Source organism: Pectinophora gossypiella, chromosome 21, assembly GCF_024362695.1.
Source record: "Pectinophora gossypiella chromosome 21, ilPecGoss1.1, whole genome shotgun sequence".
Classification (NCBI taxonomy): Eukaryota; Metazoa; Arthropoda; class Insecta; order Lepidoptera; family Gelechiidae; genus Pectinophora; species Pectinophora gossypiella.
In genome coordinates, this window is record NC_065424.1 from 10,795,658 (window position 1) to 10,813,980 (window position 18,323).

Below are 18,323 nucleotides of genomic sequence, written 5' to 3' on the forward strand. Positions count from 1 at the left end.
CGGTACCCAATGGAGTCCTAGAATTTTGAGCTGACTCTCCGGACTGAACTCGACCGCCTCCGAGACGCGATGCGAGACCGGGATGCTCTCTAGTACCTCGGGTGAGTTACTCGAAAACTTGACCAAGTCGAACCCTCCAGCCGCAAACAAGTCGATCAGCTGATTCGAGAGTTCAACGCCCTCAGCCACTGAGGAACAGCTAGTGGCTAAGTCGTCCATATAAATGTCCGCCTTAGCGACAGCTGCAGCCGCGGGAAAGCGCTCAAGTTCATCCTCGGCGAGTCGACGCACTGTGCGTATTGCCAAATAAGGACTACAGCATAACCCGAAGGGAACACGTGTCATTTCGAACACGGTAATGGGCTCATTGGGATCAAACCGATATAATAAACGCTGGAAGCGCCTGTCGTCGTTGTCGACTAAAATGCGCAAATACATTTGACGGATATCGGCACTTAACGCGATGGCGTGCAAGCGAAATTTAAGTAATATCTGAAATAAATCGTTTTGCAGGTTAGGGCCCGTATATAAAACGTCATTTAACGACTTTCCTGACGTAGTAGGATTACTAGCATTTAGCACTACTCGTAATTTGGTAGTACTCTTATCTGTGCGCACTACGCCGTGGTGGGGTATAACGTACTGATTATTACCGGAATTAACCTCCGCGACGGTACCAACCGGTTGGATATAATTTTTCTGTAAGTATTCCACAAATACGTTATCATATTCCTGTTTAACAGTATTATTTAATGATAACTTCCGTTCTAATGCCAAATACCTACGCTCAGCTGCCGGCATCGAGATACCAAGGACAGACGGGTCTTCACGGAAAGGCAGCGAAACAATATAACGCCCGTTACTATCGCGGCGTGTAGTATCGCAATAATAATTTTCGCATTTTTGCTCTTCCATCGTGAGTATATTAGGTGCATTAGGCACTTCCTCTAATTCGAAAAAACGATTCATGCGAGTTTCGAATGGCTCATCCACAGTACAACAAAGCGCGCGAGCGGCATTTTGAACGATTTCTTCAGTGGGGGCCCGACCAATTATTACGTAACCTAATGAGGTTTCAATCGCGACGGGCTCATCATCGGCGCGGGAGACCCTATTTTGCCCCAGAATACGGGAGAATACAACCGAGCCTAGAATCAGGTCTATTTTAGCGGGAGTGAAATAGTCACTGTCCGCGAGATCAAGATTATTTAAGTAATTTAAGTGCGCGACGTCTATCTTAGCGGTTGGTAATTCGCTCGTGATACAATCTACCACTAATGGCTTAATATTTAACCTGACCGACTCATCAAAGCGAGATTGAATATCTAGACAGGTAACACCTTCAATAGGATTAGGTATGTCACCTACACCCGAGATATATTTAGTCTGCGGTTCATACAATTTTAAATTCAAACGCTTACAACATTCAGTTGTAATCAAATCGCGTTGCGAACCACTATCTAATAGCGCGCGTAACGTAAACAATCTTCCGTCGTCATTTCTTACGGAACATTGAATAGTACCGAGAAGGACGCAGGATGTATTCTCACTATTCCGGGGGCGCGGGCGGTCGCGGGGGCGGGTATCGCTTCGGTCAAGCTCGCACGCGTCGAGTGCACACATCGTCACAGGGCCGAACTCGGGAGCCGGAGTTGTGTGGGTCGTTTCCGTTACGTTAGCAACAATAGATGTTTTATTAAAATGAAGTAAACTGTGGTGACTTTTGCCACATTCAGAGCAACGACATGAATTATCACATTTTAAAATCGTGTGAAGGTGACTCAAGCAATTTACACATGATTTATTAGCCTTTACTATTTTGTATCGCTCATTAGGAGTCATCAAAAGGAACTTTTGACATTTTGTCAAATCAGAATGATCACTCCGTCCACATGACGGGCACTTAGATTGCTCAGACACATTAACAAACGTCTTAACGCTATTCGAACGGGTAGCGGATCCTGCCGATGACTGTGTGGGGGGTCTACGTACCTGAGTACTGCCCGCTTTCGTACTTGAAGAAGAAAATGTAACTGAATGCGCGCGCTGCATGATACGCGAGTGTTCCCGAACAAAAACAATGAAATCGGTACACGTTGGAGCGGTCTTATTAGTATGACATTTAAGTTCATATTCCTTTACCACTTCCAATCCGACTTTTTTGCACGCAATATAAATAAACAAGAAATCCTCCAAATTATCGAGTTTTAATTGTTTCAATGCGGAATATATAGATGAGAATTTATCTATGAACTCCTCAATGTGCGCTGGCGTGTATTCCTTCAAGTTAGGTAAATTAAATAACTTATCCAAGTACGAAGCGGCCAGTACGCGCTTGTCATTGTATTTAGCGACCAATGCTTTCCATATTATAGGGTAATTATCGGCGGTAGGCAAAGCACCTTCACAAATACCTAAAGCCTTGCCCTTCAAAGTCCCCATTAAATAGTGAATTTTCTCCCCATCGGAAAGATCCGGGTTTTCGTGTATTAACACTTTAAAAGTTTCATAATAAATCGGCCACGAGTCGCTATTCCCGTCAAACGAACATAATTCTATTGTAGGTAATCTGCGTGAAGGTTTTTTCACTACGGATTTACTCTCATCGACGCGGCTCGTACTTTGAGTCATTTGCGATAATTGATGAATTTTGTATTTAATCCGCGTGTATAACTGTTCAAACGCAATTAATGAACTATAGTTCGGTACAGGACCGTCCGGCAATGATATTTGCATTTGATTACGTTCTTCAATCGCGTTATTAAAGTCAGTCCGAAGTAAATCTACAGTGAAGGAATCGGCTAAGAAATTATCTATTTTAACCTCATCTTGGCCAATATGTGCCATTGAATCGTGAATGGTTTGTATTCGGCCATAGATCGCGCTTAATTTATTTTGTATTTTTTGTAAGCGGAGATCGGAAATTTTCGCCTCGTCCGGCATTTTGGAACAATGTGGCGGAAACACTATCACCGAAATCTAAATTAATCTTATAGAATCCGGGTCGGATGGACCAATTATGTTAAGGCGCTGGAGTTTTGATTAATTATTAATAGAAATTGGTTTTATTTTTACTAAGTAATTAGGCAGTGGCAGAAAGAGGAAAGGATTCAAAGGACTCACCTCGTGTTTACGATAAAATCCAAATTGGGGAGGCCTCCCGTGGAATAAAGGTGGAAGTCCTATTCCACTAACACCACACACCAAATATCACTTCACTGTAGCTCTTTATTCACTGAAATTATGTAGTTTTCCCGATATTTTTGGGGAACTCGAAACGTGCGCGGACGCGGTCAATTAGCAACTGGTTTTGTTTTCTTCGCTTCCGGCCTTCCGGTGAGAAAAGGGGTAAGGAGCGAGACAGGTAATAGATGCGCACATACGTGCGAAAGGGATGGGAATAGCCACTGCCTATTAACTAGATTTAAGAGCATTATATTTTTTGTTTCTTTTTACAGCTTTGGAATTTATAATATTTGGCCAAACCATTTGTCTTTGTGTTAATTACAGTTTTAGCACGTACAAATCAGGTGGAATAATCGATCATTTTTATGAACTACTAATGTTTGAATTTATTTTATTTGTTCAATTATTTGTTTGCCTCCTAGACACTGTATATTATCTGTAACAGACGTATTAGGCTAGGCCAGATGATGATGATGATTATCAAAGGACAACCCAGAAACACAACAAGTATGACAACAAAAAGCGCAAACAAAACGAATTATTTCTATAACAGAACGACATAATAAGGTCTGTGTGAGTGACAATATTAACGACGAGAGGGCAGATAGCGTGAACGAGGAATAATTAAAAATACACCATTTATAATAATTATTATCGCATGTCTGTATCCCAAATGGGGTAGTCAAAAGTACATCCCTCACAAGATGAACTAAGTACCCACGCCTCAACAAGCTTTCTATTACACCAACGTGACAGGTGGTGAGCCGTATAGAGCCCTTTGTGTTAGTGAAAATTGCACTTAGGTTAAATTAATAACTCGTTGGTGCAAGTCCGGTTATAAAGTGCAATATTTTATTTTACATTAATAAATTTTATTTTACTTACATTAATAAATTTTATTTTACATTAATAAATTTTAACAAAAAATAATATTCGACATTTTTATTTTTCTTTAAAAGTTAATTGGTACATTACTTGTGTTGTTACTTCTTGATGGAATTGTGAATAACAATTGTTTTTACTCAATTGTAAAGAAAGTTATTTGTTATTTAATAATTTACTTTATAACAGAACAATGAAAATAATGGTCGTTTTCATTATTTTACGTTTTTTTCTGTTCTTTGTTGTTATTATTCTTACTCAAAGTCATAAGTTACCAATGTCTATTGCGCATTAGCTTGGAAAGGCTCGGCTTGGTCAGATCGCCGGTTCGAATCCAGCATAGGTCTAAAGCAATAATTTTCGAAATTGCTTTCGAGTTCGTGTTTGGATTATAAAGGATTATCACGTGCTAACAGCCTCTGTGGCCTAGTGGTTAGAGCCTTAGGCTCACGATCTGGAGGTCCGGGTTCGATTCCCGATGGGGACATTGTCGAAATCACTTTGTGAGACTGTCCTTTGTTTGGTAAGGACTTTTCAGGCTTGAATCACCTGATTGTCCGAAAAAGTAAGATGATTCCGTGCTTCGGAGGGCATGTTAAGCCATTGTTACGCTATTAGCCGTAAAAACACCTCCACCAACCCGCAGTGGGGCAGCGTGGTGGAGTATGCTCCATACCCCCTCCGGTTGATTGAGGGGAGGCCTGTGCCCAGTGGGACGTATATAGGCAGTTTATAAGCGGGAAATAAAAACATTGTCATTATCTTCATTCCCGTGAAATCGCTACAATCATGCGGGGGTTGGTACAACGTGTTTCCTCTTCCATCCATCATCGTTAGTCGTCATCTCAGTACCCACACTAAGGAACGCAAACCCGCTCTCGCGAGATCTCGTTTAATTTTTCGAGATCAATCTCGAAGCATAATATGACGAGATCTCGTTCGAAATTGACGAGATTGGGCGAATCTCCTTAAGGTATACTTTTTGTTTTGATTATGCTGATATCTCAATAAAATTTAATTATTTTGTTAAGTTAGTAATATTGAAGAATAGAACTTTATATTCTTTTAAAGGAGCTCGGTGGCGCGAGGAGCTTGGTGGCGCAGCGGTAATCGCGCTCGGTCTGCGATTGTTGAAGTTAAGCAACTTCCGCAAAGGCCGGTCATAGGATGGGTGACCACAAAAAAAAAGTTTTCATCTCGAGCTCCTCAGTGCTTCGGAAGGCACGTTAAGCCGTTGGTCCCGGTTGCATTAGCAGTCGTTAATAACCACCAATCCGCACTGGGCCCGCGTGGTGGTTTAAGGCCCGATCTATCCATCCATAGGGAAGGCCCGTGCCCCTGCAGTGGGGACGTTAATGGGCTGGTGATGATGATGATGATTCTTTTAAAAAATATTTTGTATTAATTAACCTAACTATCACAAACAAGCAGTTTTTATCGTTATCAGCTGTCCTGACTTTGCCTTTTTTTTATGAAATAGACGAGATCTCGAAAATTTCGGGATCTCGCGGGATTGATATTTCCAATCCCGCAGGATCTCGAATTTGCGATCTTGAGTCGGGATTGCATTCTCTAACTCACACCTATCACACACATATCCTTCTTCACACATTCCATCCACACTTTCTTGGGTCATAGGATACAGTGTACCTATCCTAGTTTCTTTTTCTTTGTTTTCTTTTTTCTTAAGTACGTAACCGTTACATCGGTCATGTCAGGGGCCTTTGGCGGCTCATAGTAACCCAAACCATACCTCAGTCACTTCATACATGGTATGGAGCATACTCCGCCACGCTGCTCCACTGCGGGTTGGTGGTGTTTTTTAAAGGCATAAAATAACGGGCAAGTGAGTAATTTTATTCAAATTTATTTTATTATAATGAATAATATTATTGATTTATTATTATTAACAGCCTTCGTGGTCTAGTGGTTAGAGCGTTAGGCTCACGATCTGGAGGTCCGAAGTCGATTCCCGATGGGGACATTGTCGAAATCACTTTGTAAGACTGTCTTTTGTTTGGTAAGGTCTTTTCAGGCTTGAATCACCTGATTGTCCGAAAAAGTAAGATGATTCCGTGCTTTGGAGAGCACGTTAAGCTGTTGGTCCCGGCTATTAGCCGGAAAAAAATCACCCCCACCAACCCGCAGTGTTTCCCCTCCGGTTGATTGAGGGGAGGCCTGTGCCCAGCAGTGGGACGTATCGTATAGAGGCTGTTTATGTCATGTTAGTATAAATAAAATTAACATTTAATTAAAATTAAAAAATATGAAGACAAAGTCACGTGTTTTATTAGGCGTACCTTTCGTCACGTCTGATAGATAGCCAACATAAGGTGTTAATGGTCAATAAAAATCATATTGGTATTAATACGAACATAAAACATAAACTATATATTAATATTACTAATGTTAAGCACATAAAGATATCGTAAATATCGTCATAAACACTGTCTCGTCAAGCCGTTGGTCCCGGTTACTGCGTACTTATTAATGTTAGTTAGTTGTTACATGAGCCATGTCAGGGGCCTTTGGCGGTTTAATAATTCAAATAATATCTTCAGTAGGTAATACAGTTACACTTTGAATCGTAATTTTTTACATAAGGATCGTCTCGCCTAAAACTATTGAACTGCAGCTTCTCACAACCTGTATAGCCGGGAATAGAAGCTGCAAGAACTAATCCTACCATTCTAAGAATATTACGAATAATACTACAAAAATAACGTACGAAATAAACCCTAACACGCAGGTTCTTCTATCGTGTGGGTTGTGATGTGTATTACCAAACCCATCAACCCAGGTGTCAGGGTTACTACTGAGCCGCCAAAGGCCCCTGACATGGCTCATGTACATCAGTAAGTATTAACTGGGACTGACGATGTTGCGTGCCTTTCGAAGCACGAATCATGTTATTTTCTGACAATCAGGTGATCATCTTGTAATATCCTAACCAAATTAGGGATCACAAAGTGATTTTTGTGATGTGCCCTCACTGGGATTTGAAATTCGAATCCGGGACATCGTGAGCCCAACGTCTACCACTGGACCTGATAAGTATTTAGAACCTGTAAATTTAGTGACCTATAAAAAAATAACCCAAAAAAATACAGTGGTTTTTTTAAAGCGGTAAATTTTTAGAATGGCTACAATTGGCTATACTGTCGGAACTATCAGTACAAATTGATTTCAGATTGACAGAGCACTTAAAAACAATTTTACTTACATTTCCGAAGTTGGCACTCGATCAAAAATGTTTTAATAAACAGGAAGTATTTGTCTAAGTTCACATACACTTTCACTTATAACTAACAACAATTTATTCACAATTAAACAACAAAAAACAATTTTTATTCACAGAAAAGTTCACAATTTTCCCGCCATCTAATAAAAAAACAAAAAAAATACTTGACACTTTTTAGAAAGGTGTTTTTATGTACACGTTTGTTTTGTTTTTTTCATTTTTAATTGTCACATTTATTTTACACGTTAAAGGCGCATGTAATATTATTTACACAGAAACTTTTTCGAATTTGGAACGCGGCGCGCGCAGTCTAGCCATCTAGAGTCGGCGGTAAGCGAAACAAGACTGAATGAACGTTAGACGGTGGTACTGAATATTCGTTTGCAATCTGTATAGCGCTGTAATTACAGCGATTTTGAGCTGGATTTTGAATAAGCTCTTTTTTTACTTTATATTTAATAGTTTGTAAAAAGAATTATGTTTTAATAATGGTGTGTGCCAGTGCCAAATCGTTCCATGGACGAATTTTTTTGCGATAGACGTGTATTTTTACAAGCTCCTATTTTAATTTTAAATTATAATTAATAATAATATAGTCATAAATACATTTTATTTAAAATATTATATTTATAATGGTTGCAATGATTAAAAAATAAAGATGTATCTAAGCCATAACCGCATTATAGAAAACCATGTTTTGTAATCTGTGATTTAACTGATCAATAAATGACAGTCTTAAAGGGCAAAAAAAATGGTTTGTAACTAGTATATTTACTACTACAGCGGAAAAAAGAAAACGTCTTGAGGAAACCTACATTCCACAAATGCATTTTCGGAGGTATGTGACCTAACCTCTATTGAGCTGGTTTACTGGTAAAAAATCGAATCTGTCTAACCTTAGGTTAGGTAAGCGGACCCTGTGAAAAACGGGACAATGCTAGAGACTGGTTTTTACTATTTATTTGAAAACAAATTCAACCAAAACGTTAAAGCGAAAAAAATTAATTTGTTTCGACGATGGAATTTTGATTGATGAATGATTGTTGCGTCCGAAAACCGAACGATTTGTGGCTTGCGAATGGGTTGCGGTTTTTGAATACATCTCGATGTAGCATCGAACTGAAAAATATTAGCATCCGATTGAAATATCTACATAAACAAACAAAACAACATAAACATGAAACATTATCATCATCATTGAAAAACATCTTTATCATCTTACTAACATTATCCTATTTTCACAGGATCCGTTTACTTAACCTGAAGATTTGACAGGAACATTCGAAAATCATGCATGGCCGTGCTGGATTCGAACTTGCGACCTCACAGTGCGAGTCAAGCGTTCTTCCAACTGAGCTACCACGGGTACACTTAAAAACACTAAAAAAGTACATATTTGAACAAGAGGACAGCCTATACAAACTTATTTTTAAAAATAGAATAAGTATGTACTTTTAAATGCCTATTTTTATTTTAGTTCAAAGAACAACAAGCAGAATAGACTTATTTTACCGTCAAGTAAGCCAAAAGTAACCAAATATAATGAACTTGAAACCATTATGTGTCTCAAAATGTTACCGCTCGCTATAAGCCTACGCAACTCCTACGCCTGAAAGTCGTTCTAAGTGTCCGATAACAAATAGTTACTTACTTACTTACAACAGGGTAGATCTTCGAACGCCGCGCCGTGGATATTCTCGTTACCCTGAACGCAAAAATATCCTATAATCTTTGCTACTTTTACAAATATTATGTACCCTTTGCAGGGCGTCACGTGTACGTTCTAAATATGTTTCACCTTAATTTATGTTTGTGACAAGCAAGAAATGAATATGAATATCCAGTTAGGACATGACTTGACTCCCACAGATTAGAGACCCCTGTTCGTTGCCTAAATAAAAAAAAAATATTCTTCAAAATTGGCTTACATAGTGTAATAAGACCACGGTAACACGATCATTAACTAACATACGCATACCTGGATGTACATAAAGCTGCCTCAGGTACATGCTCTATAAATAAAACAACCATTGAAATAATAAATAATAAGTATATTGGTTACTTACTCTAAATTTCCAAAACGCACGCGTGCTCAAACACAAGTGTACACGTGTTCAAAATGGTACGTCTGCCTTCGATGCGTGCTCGAATCAAAAGAACCCCAATGAAAGACAAACACGCCTTTTTATACCCTTTCTCCTAGTGTTGCCATATGAAGGCAACACAAATTCGCACAAAATTACAGAAAACCTAACATTCGACCATCCTGACGTCGTGCATGTCCTCATGCACGTATACAAAACGTCTAATGTTCAAACCTAACATTCGGCGGGCCAAGTGATTCCACACTCATCGAGAACAGTTACAAAGCTTCACTTAAAATCTAAAAGTACAACGACATATAATCACATTTACGGGGTGAAACATCAGCTCTTCTTTCTAATCATAATATAAAGCTATTCAAGTTGTCAATAGTTCGCAAACCCCTCCTTCTCACGAACCATTGCAAAGCAATTGAGTGTGAACCTTCTTTCTCACACTTGTAATTATCGTATACAAACCTTTCTTCTTATATACGATAATTAAAATAATCATAATATAAAGCTACTCAAGTTGTCAATAGTTCGCAAACCCTTCCTTCTCACGAACTATTGCAAAGCAATTGAGTGTGAACCTTCTTTCTCACACTTGTAACTATCGTATACAAACCTTTCCTTCTTATATACGATAATTAAAATAATCATAATATTACAAAGCTATTCAAGTTGGCAACAGTTCGCAAACCTTTCTTTCTCACGAACTATTGCAAAGCAATTGAGTGTGAACCTTCTTTCTCACACTTGTAACTATCGTATACAAACCCTTCCTTCTTATATACGATAATTAAAATAATCATAATATTATAAAGCTATTCAAGTTGGCAATAGTTCGCAAACCCTTCTTTCTCACGAACCATTGCAAAGCAATTGAGTGTGAACCTTCTTTCTCACACTTGTAACTATCGTATACAAACCCTTCCTTCTTATATACGATAATTAAAATAATCATAACATTATAAAGCTATTCAAGTTGGCAATAGTTCGCAAACCCTTCTTTCTCACGAACTATTGCAAAGAAATTGAGTGTGAACCTTCTTTCTCACACTTGTAACTATCGTATACAAACCCTTCCTTCTTATATACGATAATTAAAATAATTGTGAACCCTCCTCACAAAATTGAAAGTCACCTTAACTAAATAGCTATGAGCCCTCCTTCTCAAGCTATTACTAAATACACATCTTACAGTTTCATCCAACAAACAGTACCTCTACTTACTTTCTTTTGATTGTATATAATAATGACACAATCAGTCATCTTCATCACTACTTTCTTTATCATCATTAACGTGAATCCAGGGTGACATTCGATTTGTTAAATGAAGTAGTCATCAATCCCAACAAATTCAAACTCAAAAATATGTTTATTCAGTAGGTAACATTGTTACACTTTGAATCGTCAATTTTTACATCTTTAAGGGATTCCCGAACTGACAATAAAGTATAATTTTGCGTTTCGCATACTATTTCGTTCAACATAGGATTAATTTCCGCATCCATCTGAAGTCCAAACATTACCTCAGTCCGTCCCGTTGTCTTCCGACGGGTGTTGTTCATGCCCCATTGGACTCTACCTATCTTGTCATCCCAGACGTTCTTGTCAAAATTAAGATTTTGCGCAGTTAACGACCCTAACATCGTGCGATTACACTGCTCTACTTGTCCATTGGACCTAGGACTTGCAACTGCGTTCAACACGTGTCTAATACCTTTATCCGAGCAAAACGTTTGAACACGTACGATGTGAAGAAAGTACCGCGGTCGCTAATAATTCGATCTGGGTTTCTGAACGTATAGAAAATATCTTCTAATTCTCGAGTTGTTGTAACTGTTTTTGGTATTTCTGACTGGCCTGATAAATTTAAATTTCGTAAAGGCATCTACGACTACCAATAGGTAAGAGTTTTCCTCTCTTTGATCGCACAAAAAGGTCCAAGGTGATTGATGTACAGGGTGTGAAAAGGCACCTCGACTTTTCGTTGACGTGGAATAGGCTCTCATTTGAATTAGTTTTCTGTTATGTACTTTAACCCATCTGCATCAATATCAAAGGTAAGAAATTCCCGAATGCGACCCAGTTCACTATCACCTAATTGAAGAGTCTACAACCTGTCCCCCTCATTGATTGACATAACCGTCGGGTAAAGACCAGCGTCAATTTCCATTGAACTAAGATCCTCAATTGGGTTCCGAAATAGAAGGTCCACGTGCGACATTTTCGTGCCAGCACGATATTCAAAAAGCAAAAACAGCCACCAGCGGGCAATACGTCTAACCAAATCGCGTTTGGAAAGCATGGAGCGCAACGCACTACAATCGGTCATGATTTTGAAATTCTGACCCAGAAGATAAACCCGAAACTTTTGAGCGAACTTACTACCTATAGCAAGAGTCTCAAGTTTATAAACCTTTTCTCTTCTGGAGATGTCTGGCGACTATAGTACGCTACGGGATGGTAGGTGTCGTTTCCATTACGTCGCTGCATCAATATTCCACTGGCGCCCACTTCACTGGCGTCAGTGTGCAACTGTGTTTCGGCGGTCGGGTCGTAAATGGCTAAGATTGGCCTATCTATCAGACTACTCTTGAGATCAACAAATGCGGCTTCTTGTTCCTCAGTCCAACACCATTCCACATCCTTCTTGAGCAACTTATTCAACGGATGTGATAAAGACGCGTAACTCCTTATAAATTTTCCGAAAATATCCTACTAGTCCCAGAAATTGGCGGACGGAATGTGGACTGGTGGGACGAGGAACATCAAACACTGACTGTGTCTTTTTGTCAGCCGGCCGCACCCCAGCAGCGCTAATATCATAACCCAAATAGTTAATAATTCTGCTGTAAGAAATTACATTTTGCCAAATTCAGAGTTAGGCTTGCCTTTTCTATCAACTGTAAAGCCCTTTCTTACCTATCCAAACACTCTTCTACATCCTTTTCGTAAGTTAATACGTCATCGATGTAAGCAGTAGCTTCTGAGAACCTAGCGGAAACCAATACCTCATTCATCAGCCTTTGAAATACAGCTGGTTCGTTAGCCAACCCAAACGGCATACGATTAAATTCATATTGGTCGTCTGGGGTGATAAAGGAAGTTAAGGGTTTCGATTCTTCTGCAATAGGCACCTGGTAGTATCCAGATGCCAGATCCAAAGTTATAAAGTAGGCCTGCCCCACTAATCGAGCAATCTCGTCTTCAATCACTGCCATCAGGTACCTTATCTTAACTGTCATTGAATTCAGAAACCTATAATCAACACAGAGCCTTTGTTTACCGTCCTTCTTACGAACCAACATAATTGGACTCGCATATTCCGATACAATTTCTCGTACAATCCCCGCATTCATCATCTCACCAACCATTTCTCTTACTTGTTGTCGTTCCTTGTGCGACAATATGTAAGGCCGGTAAACCACAGGACGCTCAATATTCAATTCAATTTTCATTTCAGTCATATTTGTACATCCCAACTCCTCTAATGATTGCGCGAAGCAATGCTTGTATTCGTTCAAAATGTTAAAATAGACGTCGTTTATGTGGCTCTTCAAGCGTTTTTGCTAAAGTTAACATCTTTAGGCTCTATACCTAAATGCTCGCCAACGAGGTCTGTGGGTGATGTACAAATATGATTGACAATCTGAACTCTATTTCATCTACCTATAATATCACCTTCATCAATATAACAAAAGCTGACAATGGGGTAATATGAACAAAGAGCTGACCTTCCTCTACTTTGTATAACCCGCCGGCTATCGTGAATTCTCGGTTTGGCTTCCCCACGACTCTTCCGCTAAGCCTAACATATCAATTAATCACAACATCAGTACGAGCTCTGATAATCGCCTCTCCACTCAATCTTGCGCATGAAGCGGAGACGACCTTTACACTCGCAGTATCACCACTACCACCGTTAGCAAAAGGGAATTCATCATCATAATAAAACCTCAATTCGTTGGCATTCTTGAATACCAGCACCTGCTTCTGTTAGGTGAAGGACTGTCCTACTAATATCGGACAATTGAGCAGATTACTGTCAACCACGTGACACAAAACATCCGCACTAACACCGTCGATGCATAAATTAACCTGTGTCCTGCCCATGGACAAAATAAAATTACTACCAAAACTTTTAATGGAGTCGGGGGTTGATCACAAGTCTACCCCAAAATCAGTGTCGTTGTTTGTTTTATGAGCGAAATTTCGCTACCGAAATCTATAAACGATATCATAGAGGTGTCATTTACCCTAACTGTATTGAAATATTTTGAGCCCGACTTAGAGGTAAGTATGCGCATGATTTTAGGAATGTTACCTAGATTATCACGGTTTTCAAAAAAAAGGGACTCTGCAAGTTTCCATTTTATGACCGAACCTACGACATCCTGTACATTGGACCAGAGGTTTGGGGCATTTAAGATACGGGTAACCTTTTTCCCTACAGTTAAAACAAAATAATTTGTAACTTGAATTTTTTTGAAGTCTTAACTGATTTATCCCTATTGTCATTATTACTTCCCGCTGTGGATTCAGTCGACTACTTTGTTTTATTAAAATGAAAGCGATCGGGCGGCGGTTGGTTCTCCTTATTACTCATCAGAAAATGGAGTTGATCAGGCTGCGTACATCGTAACGCTTATCGCCGGATCTAATTATCTTGTCACTTAATCCGTGGATAATGCAGTCCACGGCTCGTTTCCCTTCGATGTCACACCGGTTCACGATGGCTAATTCTTCATAATAATAAACCTCTAGCGGTTCACCAAACCTACTCTTTCGCCTAAGCGTATCCTCCAGGGATTGGCCATAATCATGTTCAAAAGGAAATGCGTCTAACCACTTTTGCTGCCATTCTGCCCAGCTGTACAAAATAGAATTGAAGCTTTCATACCAAACTTTGGCCAACTCCTGCAGTTTCTGCATTGCGAAGTGGATAACGGTTGTTCTCATCCCATCCGTAAACAGTGGCACACTCATTAACTTTCTTTAACCAAGTATCAATCTTTTGACTTTTCGATGAGGGTCCAAATTCGGGTAACATGGTTCATAATACTACTGGAAGGATGTGATGTGGCGACTGCTGTCGGATTAGGTTAAGATCTTAAGTTAACTAATGATTCAACAATATTAAGAACATCTTTAGATGAAAATGTAGGGCTATCTGACCTTTCTATTCCCTTAGCTGCCGACGAACGTCGCACCTCCTGCCCTTCGCCGCGACGTCGTTGGCTGTGTCGCTCGTTGTGCCGACGCGTGAAGCGACGTCTCTCTCCGGCTGCACTCCCGGCTCTCTCTCCGGCTGCGCTCCCGGCTCGGCTCGGCTCGGCTCGGCTCGGCTCGGCTCGGCTCGGCTCGTCTCGGCTCGGCTCGGCTCGTCTCGGCTCGTCTCGGCTCGGCTCGGCTCGGCTCGGCTCGTCTCGGCTCGTCTCGGCTCATCTCGGCTCGTCTCGGCTCGTCTCGGCTCGGCTCGGCTCGGCTCGTCTCGGCTCGGCTCGTCTCGGCTCGGCTCGGCTCGGCTCGGCTCGGCTCGGCTCGGCTCGGCTCGGCTCGGCTCGTCTCGGCTCGTCTCGGCTCGTCAGTCGTCTTCGTGGAACGATCTCGTCTTCAAGAGGCATAATCTGGAACTCGAAAACATTGGAACATGTAAATATTCTTCAGATAACCCTATATGTATATATTTATACAGATATATTTCCAAAGTAAAATATCTCAAAAACGGTGTATCCTGATTAACAAATATGGATACGATCCCACTTCTGAAATGTAATAAGACCACGGTAACACGATCATTAACTAACATACGCATACCTGGATGTACATAAAGCTGCCTCAGGTACATGCTCTATAAATAAAACAACCATTGAAATAATAAATAATAAGTATATTGGTTACTTACTCTAAATTTCCAAAACGCACGCGTGCTCAAACACAAGTGTACACGTGTTCAAAATGGTACGTCTGCCTTCGATGCGTGCTCGAATCAAAAGAACCCCAATGAAAGACAAACACGCCTTTTTATACCCTTTCTCCTAGTGTTGCCATATGAAGGCAACACAAATTCGCACAAAATTACAGAAAACCTAACAATAGTTAGCGCTTTTTGAACGTCAAAATTTAATTTAAGTACATATTATGTAACTGGCTGTAGGACAACTACTTTCCACATCGGAAACTGTATCGCTGATGGAAAGACGTGGCCAGAAAACCTCCCAGCACAGGGCCTTACTCCTACTGTTCCATGTTTTCAATCAATCAATCAATAATACTTTATTGCACAACGACATACACAAAGGACATAAACATACGAATAAAAACATAAGCACAATAGGCGACTTATTGCTAAACAGCAATTTCTGCCAGGCAACCTTAGGGTGAAAGATTATGCATGTGTGTTTTCCTTTCTTTTTTTAAAGTCCAGTTTGTATTACATATTATATTTACTTAACTTAAATACAATGGTATTTCAATTGCAGACGGTGGAAGGAAAGCGAAAAAAAGTGAGTTTATGTGACTTATTCACAGAAACAGTGTTTTATAAACACTATTTTAAGTTTTATTGAGTTTATTCGTAAATATGAGGACTTTTTCTGACGTGACTTATTGCAGATTTGCCGTAAATGGGACAAAAGGGAGCTGAGGGCTCTCATCCGATATAAAATTCAAAGACACAGGCCTGTGGGCATGTTGACGCAAGCTTAGGGGAGTCATCTGAGAGGATTACATTTGAAGGAATTGATCGACCCTAGTGGGCCGATAGCGATAAGCGCTGAATGAGGGAAATCGTCGACCGGGGTTGATATCGGAGTCCTGAAGTGTTTGTTGTCGCGAGCTGATTGGCCGCTTCTACGGCTAGAGGAATCCAGTCGTTAGGATCGTATATTCTGCGAATCTGTCACCTTTATAGGGATTTGTATTTTATTTAATGTTCGGAGATACAACAGCTATTAACATAGTAGCACCTTATGGTAAAAATAGATAGCCAATTATATTTCCTCGCGGATAGACCGATGAAAACCGCTCCGTCGGCGTCTGTGGTCCAGTGTTTGAGCATTAGGCTCACGATCCGGAGGTCCCAGGTTCGAATCCCGGTGGGGACATATCACAAAAATCACTTTGTGATCTCTTGTTTAGTTTGGACATTGCAGGCTGATCACCTGATTGTTCAGAAGTAGGATGATCCGTGCTTCGGAAGCAACATTAAGCCGTTGGTCCCGGTTACTACTTACTGATGTAAGTAAGTAGTCGTTACATGAGTCATGTCAGGGGCCTTTGGCGGCTCAATAGTAACCCTGGCAAAAGGGTTGATGGGGTTGGTAATCCACCTCTCAACCCACACGAGAGAAGAGAAAAGTATGTATGAAGTAATTAAAGAATTTAATGTTATTGAACTGAAATATGACTTTCAAGGCATTACTTCGCGTAATTTTAAACGTTATGGCATATTTACGTGAGGTTATAAATACAACTGGCGCGTTGCAATTTCAATTGCAGTCAGAAATAATATTTATTGCTTGCATGTAGCTAAGAATAGCGCTATGGGACTTACTAGTAACAAAGTTTTCAGTTTAGTTAGTAGGTTAGTTACCACCTTAGGTACAGGTATCACTAAGCGATGGATTGAGTAGGTACACTTATATAATATTTTTATAATATTGAAAATAATACAATATCATTCAATGCAACCGCTTTTGTCGAGTGCTGCACCACTAGGCAATGGAATAAATACACTCATATATATATTTTTTATATTTTAAAAGTAACATAACTATTGTTCAATGCAGACTAACTAGGGCTTTCATAGACGAGTGCTACATACATCCATTCATGAATTCACGCCTATTTCCCACCGGGGTAAGCAGAGACTGTGGAATTCCATTTGTTTCGATTCTAAAACACTTCTCTGGCTTCCTCAACATTCATTAATCGTTTCATACACGCACGCCGGTTCAAAGTAGATTTTACTAAACTTTTTCTAAGGACATCTCAGGACTGTTAAAATAAAATAAATAATCTCCAATTTTGTCAATGAACGTTCTTCTAGGGCTCCAAGACCGACGAGTTGGGTCGACAAGTGCTCTTGTCAGCTTTCCTGACAGATCTCTAATTGCTTTATATGAAGTTTAAGCTATTTACAATTTAGTCTGCTCATCATCATATCCCTAGCTTCATGTCGTTTTTCGCAGGGTCCGTTTACCTAAACTGAAGTTTTAACAGGTCCGGTTTTTTACAGAAGCGACTGCCTGTCTGACAATTTATTCTGATACATGAAAGAAATTCACAGACTTGAATGGAATTAATAGAAAAGTTGTAATAATTAGTTGTATTTGCATGATTTGCGACAGCAGCGCCGCGGCCGCGAAACTTCTTTCAGACATCAGAAATCAGAATCATTTATTCAACGTAATTATCATGGATAAACTTGTTGAAGGTCAATGTAACATTTTGAATTTACGTCATTTCTCAAGGTGTTATATGGCTGAGGAGAAGAAATGACAAGAAACTGCAACAGCAACACATCTTTTAAAAACTAATGAGGGTATACATTACAAGTTATTTAATAACTAGAGGGACATATTCAATACCAGACATTTTTATCATTTAGGTAATCATTAATCTTATAAGCTTTTTTACATAAAGTGAGCTTCACGTGAGCTTTAAATTTATTTTCTGACAAATTTAAATTATTATCTGGTATTTTATTGTAAATGTCATGACGCGAACTACACCTGCTTTAAATCTGGTATTATCTTAGTTAAAACACATAATTATTGCCAGGTTCTTGCCACGTTATTCAGGCCTATCAGACTCCCGATATGGTATTTAGTTTTGTAATAAAGTAGCAAGCAACCTTCTCAATTAGTCCTACCATGCGCAACCTGATAAAATTTCGTTACGGACATTAAATTTATCGTTTC